General features: G+C 54.4%; 25 non-coding genes across 25 annotated transcripts; 5 read left to right on the top strand and 20 right to left on the bottom strand.

Annotated features, from left to right (window-relative positions):
* Positions 1-2258: 2258 nt before the first annotated feature.
* On the bottom strand, positions 2259-2330 carry Trnae-uuc. Its single transcript has one exon. It is a non-coding gene; the product is annotated as a tRNA-Glu (tRNA).
* A 281-nt stretch (positions 2331-2611) lies between these two features.
* Trnam-cau lies at positions 2612-2684 on the bottom strand. The gene has a single exon. It is a non-coding gene; the product is annotated as a tRNA-Met (tRNA).
* A 293-nt stretch (positions 2685-2977) lies between these two features.
* Trnag-gcc lies at positions 2978-3048 on the bottom strand. Its single transcript has one exon. It is a non-coding gene; the product is annotated as a tRNA-Gly (tRNA).
* Positions 3049-3389: 341 nt separating this feature from the next.
* Positions 3390-3461, top strand: Trnag-ucc. The gene has a single exon. It is a non-coding gene; the product is annotated as a tRNA-Gly (tRNA).
* A 581-nt stretch (positions 3462-4042) lies between these two features.
* Trnai-aau lies at positions 4043-4116 on the bottom strand. The gene has a single exon. It is a non-coding gene; the product is annotated as a tRNA-Ile (tRNA).
* Positions 4117-4314: 198 nt separating this feature from the next.
* Trnae-uuc lies at positions 4315-4386 on the bottom strand. The gene has a single exon. It is a non-coding gene; the product is annotated as a tRNA-Glu (tRNA).
* A 281-nt stretch (positions 4387-4667) lies between these two features.
* Trnam-cau lies at positions 4668-4740 on the bottom strand. Its single transcript has one exon. It is a non-coding gene; the product is annotated as a tRNA-Met (tRNA).
* Positions 4741-5033: 293 nt separating this feature from the next.
* Positions 5034-5104, bottom strand: Trnag-gcc. The gene has a single exon. It is a non-coding gene; the product is annotated as a tRNA-Gly (tRNA).
* A 341-nt stretch (positions 5105-5445) lies between these two features.
* Trnag-ucc lies at positions 5446-5517 on the top strand. Its single transcript has one exon. It is a non-coding gene; the product is annotated as a tRNA-Gly (tRNA).
* A 581-nt stretch (positions 5518-6098) lies between these two features.
* On the bottom strand, positions 6099-6172 carry Trnai-aau. Its single transcript has one exon. It is a non-coding gene; the product is annotated as a tRNA-Ile (tRNA).
* A 198-nt stretch (positions 6173-6370) lies between these two features.
* Positions 6371-6442, bottom strand: Trnae-uuc. Its single transcript has one exon. It is a non-coding gene; the product is annotated as a tRNA-Glu (tRNA).
* Positions 6443-6723: 281 nt separating this feature from the next.
* Positions 6724-6796, bottom strand: Trnam-cau. The gene has a single exon. It is a non-coding gene; the product is annotated as a tRNA-Met (tRNA).
* Positions 6797-7089: 293 nt separating this feature from the next.
* Positions 7090-7160, bottom strand: Trnag-gcc. The gene has a single exon. It is a non-coding gene; the product is annotated as a tRNA-Gly (tRNA).
* Positions 7161-7501: 341 nt separating this feature from the next.
* On the top strand, positions 7502-7573 carry Trnag-ucc. The gene has a single exon. It is a non-coding gene; the product is annotated as a tRNA-Gly (tRNA).
* Positions 7574-8154: 581 nt separating this feature from the next.
* Positions 8155-8228, bottom strand: Trnai-aau. Its single transcript has one exon. It is a non-coding gene; the product is annotated as a tRNA-Ile (tRNA).
* A 198-nt stretch (positions 8229-8426) lies between these two features.
* Trnae-uuc lies at positions 8427-8498 on the bottom strand. Its single transcript has one exon. It is a non-coding gene; the product is annotated as a tRNA-Glu (tRNA).
* A 281-nt stretch (positions 8499-8779) lies between these two features.
* Positions 8780-8852, bottom strand: Trnam-cau. Its single transcript has one exon. It is a non-coding gene; the product is annotated as a tRNA-Met (tRNA).
* Positions 8853-9145: 293 nt separating this feature from the next.
* Trnag-gcc lies at positions 9146-9216 on the bottom strand. The gene has a single exon. It is a non-coding gene; the product is annotated as a tRNA-Gly (tRNA).
* Positions 9217-9557: 341 nt separating this feature from the next.
* On the top strand, positions 9558-9629 carry Trnag-ucc. Its single transcript has one exon. It is a non-coding gene; the product is annotated as a tRNA-Gly (tRNA).
* A 581-nt stretch (positions 9630-10210) lies between these two features.
* Positions 10211-10284, bottom strand: Trnai-aau. Its single transcript has one exon. It is a non-coding gene; the product is annotated as a tRNA-Ile (tRNA).
* Positions 10285-10482: 198 nt separating this feature from the next.
* Positions 10483-10554, bottom strand: Trnae-uuc. The gene has a single exon. It is a non-coding gene; the product is annotated as a tRNA-Glu (tRNA).
* Positions 10555-10835: 281 nt separating this feature from the next.
* Trnam-cau lies at positions 10836-10908 on the bottom strand. Its single transcript has one exon. It is a non-coding gene; the product is annotated as a tRNA-Met (tRNA).
* A 293-nt stretch (positions 10909-11201) lies between these two features.
* Positions 11202-11272, bottom strand: Trnag-gcc. The gene has a single exon. It is a non-coding gene; the product is annotated as a tRNA-Gly (tRNA).
* Positions 11273-11613: 341 nt separating this feature from the next.
* On the top strand, positions 11614-11685 carry Trnag-ucc. The gene has a single exon. It is a non-coding gene; the product is annotated as a tRNA-Gly (tRNA).
* Positions 11686-12266: 581 nt separating this feature from the next.
* On the bottom strand, positions 12267-12340 carry Trnai-aau. Its single transcript has one exon. It is a non-coding gene; the product is annotated as a tRNA-Ile (tRNA).
* Between the last annotated feature and the right edge of the window lie 99 nt (positions 12341-12439).

The raw sequence follows: 12439 nt of genomic DNA, 5'->3' as shown, positions 1-12439 counted from the left end.
AAAATGAAAGTCCCGTATTATAGCCGCTAGATCCGGACAAGTGTTAAAATGTGGCGTCTGGTCTTTCGGAGATAGGACGCAGTTGTAGTCGCCACCGAATATAATGTGGTCGTAATGGCCTACAAGCAATGGTGCAATAGCATCGTTAAAAAATGCCGCCCGTTGCGGTCTATTACCAGTGCCTGAAGGGGCATAGACGTTGACAATACGAGTATCGTAAATGGTGAGTGCCATACCTCTCGCCGTTGGGAGGTACTCTACGTCAGTCGCTAGTATCCCTTCCTTTGTGAGGATGGCTGTTCCAAGTTCTTGCACAGTCCCGGGATGAGTGAAGGCTATATATCCACTAATCGTGGCGAGGTCTATGTTCTTCACCTCTTGTAGTAAGACCACGTCGAGTTCGGCCGCATATAACATATCACGGAAGGTCTGCAGCTTTAGATTGCTGCTGATACTGTTGATGTTGACAGTCCCTATCCTGTAAGCTTGTGCAGAAGTCATTCGCGGATGGAAGGAAGGAAGGCCTTTTCTGTGACTACACGCACTATAGATTACTGGTCGCTGGGGCGGGTGGTAAGCCCATCCGTATCATCCCCGACCCCGCGCATGATCGCTGTCCCCACACCAACCATAGGATCGTCATTCAAGTCCCCTCCTGGTGGAACGCTTTCCACATCATCGGCCCAGTTGCCGGTCGCCCGGAGGCCAACCTCCGTCGTTGCGCCGTCAAGTCTCTGCATGGGTATGTCATGCGGGGTCACCTCCCGTGTCGCGAGCACTACCATCTGTTCGGTGGGAGGGTGAGGTGGCTCGGTCGTCGTAAGAATGTCTGCCGGAATGAGGACCTGGTGGATGCCATCGTCTTGTGCTACCGGTGTTCCTCCAAGTGTGCGGGCAACCCGCTGAGCCTTTTCTCGCACCTCCTTCGCCGTCTGGTCCGCGTTCGGGGGCGCAATCCGTTGTTTTTTGCGTCGGCGGGGTGAGTGCCGTGGTCGGCTCATCTCACTATCGGAAGATACGGTCTGGTCCGGTTCCTGCGGGCCCTCCGGATCCTGGAGCACGACGTTTTCAGCCGCAGCAACTGCGGCATGGCCCTCGTCATCGGGAGTTACCTGTTGCTCTGACTGGGCAGCGGATAAGTTTGTCGCCGGTATCTGGTTCGCGACTATGGGCGCATCGTCGGTCTCAGGTGGTGACGGGCGAGGAGCCGCCTCCTCGACTAGTAAGTGGTCCGGTTCCGGTCCTCTGACTGCCGCAACGTAACTGACCGGCAACGACTGCATAGTCGCAGGTCTTACGGCTTCTCCCACTGGTAACTGCGCTATCCTCCGCTGCATGCAGTCCGAGCGAACATGGCCTTCCTTACCACAACCTGAGCACGTTCGGGGTTGCCCTTCATACATGACAATGGCTCTACATCCACTGACGTATATATATGAAGGGACGTGACGCCGAAGATCAATTTTGACCTGCCGCACCCCATTGAGAACAGGGAAGGTATTGAAAGTTGTCCACTTCTCCGCTGTATTACTTAAGACCGTGCCATATGTAGTAAGAACATGATTGATCTGCCCTGCAGGCACCTCAAACGGAAGTTCAAAGATCCTAATGGTCCTGACGCCAAGTCCCGCCATTTCAACCGCCACATCCCCCACGTTACCGTCACAATGGGTGAACTTAAATCGACCTCCCGAAGAGGCTATTACTCGTGCACAGCAGTCTGTGTTCGACATCTTCACATAGACTGTCCGGCTAACTATCGACAAATGGATCCCGATAACGTCGTCAAATTGTAACTTCACTACATCGCGCAAAAAGGCCTCTATTTCGTATGGCTTAGGTCGTGCATAATGATCGTCGAAACTAAATTTCAGTGTGTTTGTACGGAAATGAGACTCCATCGTTACCACGTGTACATGACTAAATTCCTCGAGAAACGGCTAGTCCCACCGTGTTGACTCACCACTCGCCGCGGAGCTGGTCCGGAACAGCGAGGACGTAAACAGCGCACGTCCGCTCACCTCGCCAGCCGCGAGTAGTTCCAACTGAGCTAACGGGCCTCGGCAGATGCAGTTGCTCAGCCCTACGCTGGAATCAGGTGGCATGAAGCCATACACCATTCCTATGGTCGTCGTGTGTCTGCTTCCCTAGTCTATATTCTGCTGACGGTCACGAAACAGTAGCTATATTGCGAGCAGGACGGGAAACGGCCGCTCGGACAGCTCAAACTTGTCACGATTCGTGTGGAAAAAATTCCGTTCCGGTTCCGGGAATCGAACCCGGGCCTCCTGGGTGAAAGCCAGGTATCCTAGCCACTAGACCACACCGGATGCGGCCGTTTCATTCGACCGTTCGTACGGTCGCTTGTCGCATTGTCGCTCTCTTTGCGAGCATCTTTGCACATACTGACTAGCAAGGCGCGCACCTCAAACGTCGCAGAGCAATGCTTTTGGCTTCATGCTCTGCTGGGAGAAGAGGAATAGGGAAGCTGTATGTAGCAATAACAGGAAGTAAACATTTTCCCGCTGAAGCGTTGAAACGTTGTGGATAACAAACAAGAAATAAGTTGGCGCCCTAGCAACAGCACCACCTTCAGTCACAGAAAATTAGATGCCCCGGGTGAGGATCGAACTCACGACCTTAAGATTATGAGACTTACGCGCTGCCTACTGCGCTACCGAGGCAGGCGATCGTTAGACCTTCTGGAATCTTGGTAAGTACCGAATACAAGTGGTAGAGAGTCTGCACTCCCTGGCTCATTTTTTCTGTTGCTACACGTGCATTCACGGCGCGGCAGGCAACTTGCGATGCTAGGCCGACGCCAGTATGTACAATAGCACGCAGGAGTCCAAACGAGCAGTCGTCCGCGCTGCATGATTGGTTCTTTCCACACGGAATCCCGCGGTTCATTCTCATGGCTCACGCAGTTCGAGTGCGAAAGACACGCAGCACCCCTACCGGAGAAAAAACAAAATGATGCATCGGCCGGGAATCGAACCCGGGCCGCCCGCGTGGCAGGCGAGCATTCTACCACTGAACCACCGATGCTCGGGCCAGCGGTACCTTCACGCTGCTTCCCGAGCAGATGTCTCAAGGGAAAGTGGGACTGCCGTCAAGCGCCGTAGCATTCTGTGGAGAAGATGCTGCAGACGCTGAATCCTGCACTGCACTGCTTAAAGATGCCGCCAGAACGCGGTCCTCTGCGTACTCTTGCGTCGCCGGCGCCGACTCTTGCCAAAGGATGCGAAATGTGCGCGGATACGCTGTCCGAATGCGTCTGGATGTGCTCCCCTAGCCTGCCTCGAAATGCGCCTGCCGGGTACGATCACCTTCGGCCGCTGCCGACAGGCGGGAAGCCGACTCAGCGCGGTGGCGGGGCGCTCGCTTGTGCGGTGGTGGTGTAGTGGTCAGCATAGTTGCCTTCCAAGCAGTTGATCCGGGTTCGATTCCCGGCCACCGCAGCAGGCTTTTAATTTCGCGTATGAGTACTTTTGCCACGCGCTCTTAAACTATTGTTTTTTCGCCCTCTTACTCGCTGCATACCAGCCCTTAGTGTGTCTCGACTTGTCTCGACTTTGCTCAGCTGACGCGAGAGCTGACGCTCTCAAATCGGCCTATATCAAAACGACAAGCACGAGAAACGACTGAGAGAGGTAAGGAGAGGCGAGGCGATGGACACACAGCACGCCCCCTTCATTTCACGGTGGCGTCTCCCTGGCCGAATCGGGCTGTAGCTCCGAAAACAAAGGAGAAACAAAAATAGGAAGTAAAACTGCCAATAGTGCCCTGTGTTCCCATGCGCTCACCCGCCCAAGTACTGACAAGGGCCAAAGTTGTTACGCATCGGCAATCGGACATTTTCTTTCATTTTCTCTAACCAGTGTATTCAAGATATTATGGCCATTGCCGAGTGAATGCTGTAGTGCTTCCCGACGAGTCGGGTTCGGATCCTCTGTCAACTTCCACGCAGGGTGATGATCATTTGGTCATCACACTCGCCAGCTGAAATCGGCGCTGCCTTTTCGCAGTAGTAAAAGAGAAGTGGCCCGTGGGGGGATCGAACCCACGACCTTCGCGTTATTAGCACGACGCTCTAACCAACTGAGCTAACGGGCCTCGGCAGATGCAGTTGCTCAGCCCTACGCTGGAATCAGGTGGCATGAAGCCATACACCATTCCTATGGTCGTCGTGTGTCTGCTTCCCTAGTCTATATTCTGCTGACGGTCACGAAACAGTAGCTATATTGCGAGCAGGACGGGAAACGGCCGCTCGGACAGCTCAAACTTGTCACGATTCGTGTGGAAAAAATTCCGTTCCGGTACCGGGAATCGAACCCGGGCCTCCTGGGTGAAAGCCAGGTATCCTAGCCACTAGACCACACCGGATGCGGCCGTTTCATTCGACCGTTCGTACGGTCGCTTGTCGCATTGTCGCTCTCTTTGCGAGCATCTTTGCACATACTGACTGGCAAGGCGCGCACCTCAAACGTCGCAGAGCAATGCTTTTGGCTTCATGCTCTGCTGGGAGAAGAGGAATAGGGAAGCTGTATGTAGCAATAACAGGAAGTAAACATTTTCCCGCTGAAGCGTTGAAACGTTGTGGATAACAAACAAGAAATAAGTTGGCGCCCTAGCAACAGCACCACCTTCAGTCACAGAAAATTAGATGCCCCGGGTGAGGATCGAACTCACGACCTTAAGATTATGAGACTTACGCGCTGCCTACTGCGCTACCGAGGCAGGCGATCGTTAGACCTTCTGGAATCTTGGTAAGTACCGAATACAAGTGGTAGAGAGTCTGCACTCCCTGGCTCATTTTTTCTGTTGCTACACGTGCATTCACGGCGCGGCAGGCAACTTGCGATGCTAGGCCGACGCCAGTATGTACAATAGCACGCAGGAGTCCAAACGAGCAGTCGTCCGCGCTGCATGATTGGTTCTTTCCACACGGAATCCCGCGGTTCATTCTCATGGCTCACGCAGTTCGAGTGCGAAAGACACGCAGCACCCCTACCGGAGAAAAAACAAAATGATGCATCGGCCGGGAATCGAACCCGGGCCGCCCGCGTGGCAGACGAGCATTCTACCACTGAACCACCGATGCTCGGGCCAGCGGTACCTTCACGCTGCTTCCCGAGCAGATGTCTCAAGGGAAAGTGGGACTGCCGTCAAGCGCCGTAGCATTCTGTGGAGAAGATGCTGCAGACGCTGAATCCTGCACTGCACTGCTTAAAGATGCCGCCAGAACGCGGTCCTCTGCGTACTCTTGCGTCGCCGGCGCCGACTCTTGCCAAAGGATGCGAAATGTGCGCGGATACGCTGTCCGAATGCGTCTGGATGTGCTCCCCTAGCCTGCCTCGAAATGCGCCTGCCGGGTACGATCACCTTCGGCCGCTGCCGACAGGCGGGAAGCCGACTCAGCGCGGTGGCGGGGCGCTCGCTTGTGCGGTGGTGGTGTAGTGGTCAGCATAGTTGCCTTCCAAGCAGTTGATCCGGGTTCGATTCCCGGCCACCGCAGCAGGCTTTTAATTTCGCGTATGAGTACTTTTGCCACGCGCTCTTAAACTATTGTTTTTTCGCCCTCTTACTCGCTGCATACCAGCCCTTAGTGTGTCTCGACTTGTCTCGACTTTGCTCAGCTGACGCGAGAGCTGACGCTCTCAAATCGGCCTATATCAAAACGACAAGCACGAGAAACGACTGAGAGAGGTAAGGAGAGGCGAGGCGATGGACACACAGCACGCCCCCTTCATTTCACGGTGGCGTCTCCCTGGCCGAATCGGGCTGTAGCTCCGAAAACAAAGGAGAAACAAAAATAGGAAGTAAAACTGCCAATAGTGCCCTGTGTTCCCATGCGCTCACCCGCCCAAGTACTGACAAGGGCCAAAGTTGTTACGCATCGGCAATCGGACATTTTCTTTCATTTTCTGTAACCAGTGTATTCAAGATATTATGGCCATTGCCGAGTGAATGCTGTAGTGCTTCCCGACGAGTCGGGTTCGGATCCTCTGTCAACTTCCACGCAGGGTGATGATCATTTGGTCATCACACTCGCCAGCTGAAATCGGCGCTGCCTTTTCGCAGTAGTAAAAGAGAAGTGGCCCGTGGGGGGATCGAACCCACGACCTTCGCGTTATTAGCACGACGCTCTAACCAACTGAGCTAACGGGCCTCGGCAGATGCAGTTGCTCAGCCCTACGCTGGAATCAGGTGGCATGAAGCCATACACCATTCCTATGGTCGTCGTGTGTCTGCTTCCCTAGTCTATATTCTGCTGACGGTCACGAAACAGTAGCTATATTGCGAGCAGGACGGGAAACGGCCGCTCGGACAGCTCAAACTTGTCACGATTCGTGTGGAAAAAATTCCGTTCCGGTACCGGGAATCGAACCCGGGCCTCCTGGGTGAAAGCCAGGTATCCCAGCCACTAGACCACACCGGATGCGGCCGTTTCATTCGACCGTTCGTACGGTCGCTTGTCGCATTGTCGCTCTCTTTGCGAGCATCTTTGCACATACTGACTGGCAAGGCGCGCACCTCAAACGTCGCAGAGCAATGCTTTTGGCTTCATGCTCTGCTGGGAGAAGAGGAATAGGGAAGCTGTATGTAGCAATAACAGGAAGTAAACATTTTCCCGCTGAAGCGTTGAAACGTTGTGGATAACAAACAAGAAATAAGTTGGCGCCCTAGCAACAGCACCACCTTCAGTCACAGAAAATTAGATGCCCCGGGTGAGGATCGAACTCACGACCTTAAGATTATGAGACTTACGCGCTGCCTACTGCGCTACCGAGGCAGGCGATCGTTAGACCTTCTGGAATCTTGGTAAGTACCGAATACAAGTGGTAGAGAGTCTGCACTCCCTGGCTCATTTTTTCTGTTGCTACACGTGCATTCACGGCGCGGCAGGCAACTTGCGATGCTAGGCCGACGCCAGTATGTACAATAGCACGCAGGAGTCCAAACGAGCAGTCGTCCGCGCTGCATGATTGGTTCTTTCCACACGGAATCCCGCGGTTCATTCTCATGGCTCACGCAGTTCGAGTGCGAAAGACACGCAGCACCCCTACCGGAGAAAAAACAAAATGATGCATCGGCCGGGAATCGAACCCGGGCCGCCCGCGTGGCAGGCGAGCATTCTACCACTGAACCACCGATGCTCGGGCCAGCGGTACCTTCACGCTGCTTCCCGAGCAGATGTCTCAAGGGAAAGTGGGACTGCCGTCAAGCGCCGTAGCATTCTGTGGAGAAGATGCTGCAGACGCTGAATCCTGCACTGCACTGCTTAAAGATGCCGCCAGAACGCGGTCCTCTGCGTACTCTTGCGTCGCCGGCGCCGACTCTTGCCAAAGGATGCGAAATGTGCGCGGATACGCTGTCCGAATGCGTCTGGATGTGCTCCCCTAGCCTGCCTCGAAATGCGCCTGCCGGGTACGATCACCTTCGGCCGCTGCCGACAGGCGGGAAGCCGACTCAGCGCGGTGGCGGGGCGCTCGCTTGTGCGGTGGTGGTGTAGTGGTCAGCATAGTTGCCTTCCAAGCAGTTGATCCGGGTTCGATTCCCGGCCACCGCAGCAGGCTTTTAATTTCGCGTATGAGTACTTTTGCCACGCGCTCTTAAACTATTGTTTTTTCGCCCTCTTACTCGCTGCATACCAGCCCTTAGTGTGTCTCGACTTGTCTCGACTTTGCTCAGCTGACGCGAGAGCTGACGCTCTCAAATCGGCCTATATCAAAACGACAAGCACGAGAAACGACTGAGAGAGGTAAGGAGAGGCGAGGCGATGGACACACAGCACGCCCCCTTCATTTCACGGTGGCGTCTCCCTGGCCGAATCGGGCTGTAGCTCCGAAAACAAAGGAGAAACAAAAATAGGAAGTAAAACTGCCAATAGTGCCCTGTGTTCCCATGCGCTCACCCGCCCAAGTACTGACAAGGGCCAAAGTTGTTACGCATCGGCAATCGGACATTTTCTTTCATTTTCTGTAACCAGTGTATTCAAGATATTATGGCCATTGCCGAGTGAATGCTGTAGTGCTTCCCGACGAGTCGGGTTCGGATCCTCTGTCAACTTCCACGCAGGGTGATGATCATTTGGTCATCACACTCGCCAGCTGAAATCGGCGCTGCCTTTTCGCAGTAGTAAAAGAGAAGTGGCCCGTGGGGGGATCGAACCCACGACCTTCGCGTTATTAGCACGACGCTCTAACCAACTGAGCTAACGGGCCTCGGCAGATGCAGTTGCTCAGCCCTACGCTGGAATCAGGTGGCATGAAGCCATACACCATTCCTATGGTCGTCGTGTGTCTGCTTCCCTAGTCTATATTCTGCTGACGGTCACGAAACAGTAGCTATATTGCGAGCAGGACGGGAAACGGCCGCTCGGACAGCTCAAACTTGTCACGATTCGTGTGGAAAAAATTCCGTTCCGGTACCGGGAATCGAACCCGGGCCTCCTGGGTGAAAGCCAGGTATCCCAGCCACTAGACCACACCGGATGCGGCCGTTTCATTCGACCGTTCGTACGGTCGCTTGTCGCATTGTCGCTCTCTTTGCGAGCATCTTTGCACATACTGACTGGCAAGGCGCGCACCTCAAACGTCGCAGAGCAATGCTTTTGGCTTCATGCTCTGCTGGGAGAAGAGGAATAGGGAAGCTGTATGTAGCAATAACAGGAAGTAAACATTTTCCCGCTGAAGCGTTGAAACGTTGTGGATAACAAACAAGAAATAAGTTGGCGCCCTAGCAACAGCACCACCTTCAGTCACAGAAAATTAGATGCCCCGGGTGAGGATCGAACTCACGACCTTAAGATTATGAGACTTACGCGCTGCCTACTGCGCTACCGAGGCAGGCGATCGTTAGACCTTCTGGAATCTTGGTAAGTACCGAATACAAGTGGTAGAGAGTCTGCACTCCCTGGCTCATTTTTTCTGTTGCTACACGTGCATTCACGGCGCGGCAGGCAACTTGCGATGCTAGGCCGACGCCAGTATGTACAATAGCACGCAGGAGTCCAAACGAGCAGTCGTCCGCGCTGCATGATTGGTTCTTTCCACACGGAATCCCGCGGTTCATTCTCATGGCTCACGCAGTTCGAGTGCGAAAGACACGCAGCACCCCTACCGGAGAAAAAACAAAATGATGCATCGGCCGGGAATCGAACCCGGGCCGCCCGCGTGGCAGGCGAGCATTCTACCACTGAACCACCGATGCTCGGGCCAGCGGTACCTTCACGCTGCTTCCCGAGCAGATGTCTCAAGGGAAAGTGGGACTGCCGTCAAGCGCCGTAGCATTCTGTGGAGAAGATGCTGCAGACGCTGAATCCTGCACTGCACTGCTTAAAGATGCCGCCAGAACGCGGTCCTCTGCGTACTCTTGCGTCGCCGGCGCCGACTCTTGCCAAAGGATGCGAAATGTGCGCGGATACGCTGTCCGAATGCGTCTGGATGTGCTCCCCTAGCCTGCCTCGAAATGCGCCTGCCGGGTACGATCACCTTCGGCCGCTGCCGACAGGCGGGAAGCCGACTCAGCGCGGTGGCGGGGCGCTCGCTTGTGCGGTGGTGGTGTAGTGGTCAGCATAGTTGCCTTCCAAGCAGTTGATCCGGGTTCGATTCCCGGCCACCGCAGCAGGCTTTTAATTTCGCGTATGAGTACTTTTGCCACGCGCTCTTAAACTATTGTTTTTTCGCCCTCTTACTCGCTGCATACCAGCCCTTAGTGTGTCTCGACTTGTCTCGACTTTGCTCAGCTGACGCGAGAGCTGACGCTCTCAAATCGGCCTATATCAAAACGACAAGCACGAGAAACGACTGAGAGAGGTAAGGAGAGGCGAGGCGATGGACACACAGCACGCCCCCTTCATTTCACGGTGGCGTCTCCCTGGCCGAATCGGGCTGTAGCTCCGAAAACAAAGGAGAAACAAAAATAGGAAGTAAAACTGCCAATAGTGCCCTGTGTTCCCATGCGCTCACCCGCCCAAGTACTGACAAGGGCCAAAGTTGTTACGCATCGGCAATCGGACATTTTCTTTCATTTTCTGTAACCAGTGTATTCAAGATATTATGGCCATTGCCGAGTGAATGCTGTAGTGCTTCCCGACGAGTCGGGTTCGGATCCTCTGTCAACTTCCACGCAGGGTGATGATCATTTGGTCATCACACTCGCCAGCTGAAATCGGCGCTGCCTTTTCGCAGTAGTAAAAGAGAAGTGGCCCGTGGGGGGATCGAACCCACGACCTTCGCGTTATTAGCACGACGCTCTAACCAACTGAGCTAACGGGCCTCGGCAGATGCAGTTGCTCAGCCCTACGCTGGAATCAGGTGGCATGAAGCCATACACCATTCCTATGGTCGTCGTGTGTCTGCTTCCCTAGTCTATATTCTGCTGACGGTCACGAAACAGTAGCTATATTGCGAGCAGGACGGGAAACGGCCGCTCGGACAGCTCAAACTTGTCACGATTCGTGTGGAAAAAATTCCGTTCCGGTACCGGGAATCGAACCCGGGCCTCCTGGGTGAAAGCCAGGTATCCCAGCCACTAGACCACACCGGATGCGGCCGTTTCATTCGACCGTTCGTACGGTCGCTTGTCGCATTGTCGCTCTCTTTGCGAGCATCTTTGCACATACTGACTGGCAAGGCGCGCACCTCAAACGTCGCAGAGCAATGCTTTTGGCTTCATGCTCTGCTGGGAGAAGAGGAATAGGGAAGCTGTATGTAGCAATAACAGGAAGTAAACATTTTCCCGCTGAAGCGTTGAAACGTTGTGGATAACAAACAAGAAATAAGTTGGCGCCCTAGCAACAGCACCACCTTCAGTCACAGAAAATTAGATGCCCCGGGTGACGATCGAACTCACGACCTTAAGATTATGAGACTTACGCGCTGCCTACTGCGCTACCGAGGCAGGCGATCGTTAGACCTTCTGGAATCTTGGTAAGTACCGAATACAAGTGGTAGAGAGTCTGCACTCCCTGGCTCATTTTTTCTGTTGCTACACGTGCATTCACGGCGCGGCAGGCAACTTGCGATGCTAGGCCGACGCCAGTATGTACAATAGCACGCAGGAGTCCAAACGAGCAGTCGTCCGCGCTGCATGATTGGTTCTTTCCACACGGAATCCCGCGGTTCATTCTCATGGCTCACGCAGTTCGAGTGCGAAAGACACGCAGCACCCCTACCGGAGAAAAAACAAAATGATGCATCGGCCGGGAATCGAACCCGGGCCGCCCGCGTGGCAGGCGAGCATTCTACCACTGAACCACCGATGCTCGGGCCAGCGGTACCTTCACGCTGCTTCCCGAGCAGATGTCTCAAGGGAAAGTGGGACTGCCGTCAAGCGCCGTAGCATTCTGTGGAGAAGATGCTGCAGACGCTGAATCCTGCACTGCACTGCTTAAAGATGCCGCCAGAACGCGGTCCTCTGCGTACTCTTGCGTCGCCGGCGCCGACTCTTGCCAAAGGATGCGAAATGTGCGCGGATACGCTGTCCGAATGCGTCTGGATGTGCTCCCCTAGCCTGCCTCGAAATGCGCCTGCCGGGTACGATCACCTTCGGCCGCTGCCGACAGGCGGGAAGCCGACTCAGCGCGGTGGCGGGGCGCTCGCTTGTGCGGTGGTGGTGTAGTGGTCAGCATAGTTGCCTTCCAAGCAGTTGATCCGGGTTCGATTCCCGGCCACCGCAGCAGGCTTTTAATTTCGCGTATGAGTACTTTTGCCACGCGCTCTTAAACTATTGTTTTTTCGCCCTCTTACTCGCTGCATACCAGCCCTTAGTGTGTCTCGACTTGTCTCGACTTTGCTCAGCTGACGCGAGAGCTGACGCTCTCAAATCGGCCTATATCAAAACGACAAGCACGAGAAACGACTGAGAGAGGTAAGGAGAGGCGAGGCGATGGACACACAGCACGCCCCCTTCATTTCACGGTGGCGTCTCCCTGGCCGAATCGGGCTGTAGCTCCGAAAACAAAGGAGAAACAAAAATAGGAAGTAAAACTGCCAATAGTGCCCTGTGTTCCCATGCGCTCACCCGCCCAAGTACTGACAAGGGCCAAAGTTGTTACGCATCGGCAATCGGACATTTTCTTTCATTTTCTGTAACCAGTGTATTCAAGATATTATGGCCATTGCCGAGTGAATGCTGTAGTGCTTCCCGACGAGTCGGGTTCGGATCCTCTGTCAACTTCCACGCAGGGTGATGATCATTTGGTCATCACACTCGCCAGCTGAAATCGGCGCTGCCTTTTCGCAGTAGTAAAAGAGAAGTGGCCCGTGGGGGGATCGAACCCACGACCTTCGCGTTATTAGCACGACGCTCTAACCAACTGAGCTAACGGGCCTCGGCAGATGCAGTTGCTCAGCCCTACGCTGGAATCAGGTGGCATGAAGCCATACACCATTCCTATGGTCGTCGTGTGTCTGCTTCCCTAGTCTATATT

This window comes from Schistocerca americana, unplaced genomic scaffold (genome assembly GCF_021461395.2).
Source record: "Schistocerca americana isolate TAMUIC-IGC-003095 unplaced genomic scaffold, iqSchAmer2.1 HiC_scaffold_116, whole genome shotgun sequence".
Lineage (NCBI taxonomy): Eukaryota > Metazoa > Arthropoda > Insecta > Orthoptera > Acrididae > Schistocerca > Schistocerca americana.
This window is presented reverse-complemented; position numbering and strand designations above follow the sequence as displayed.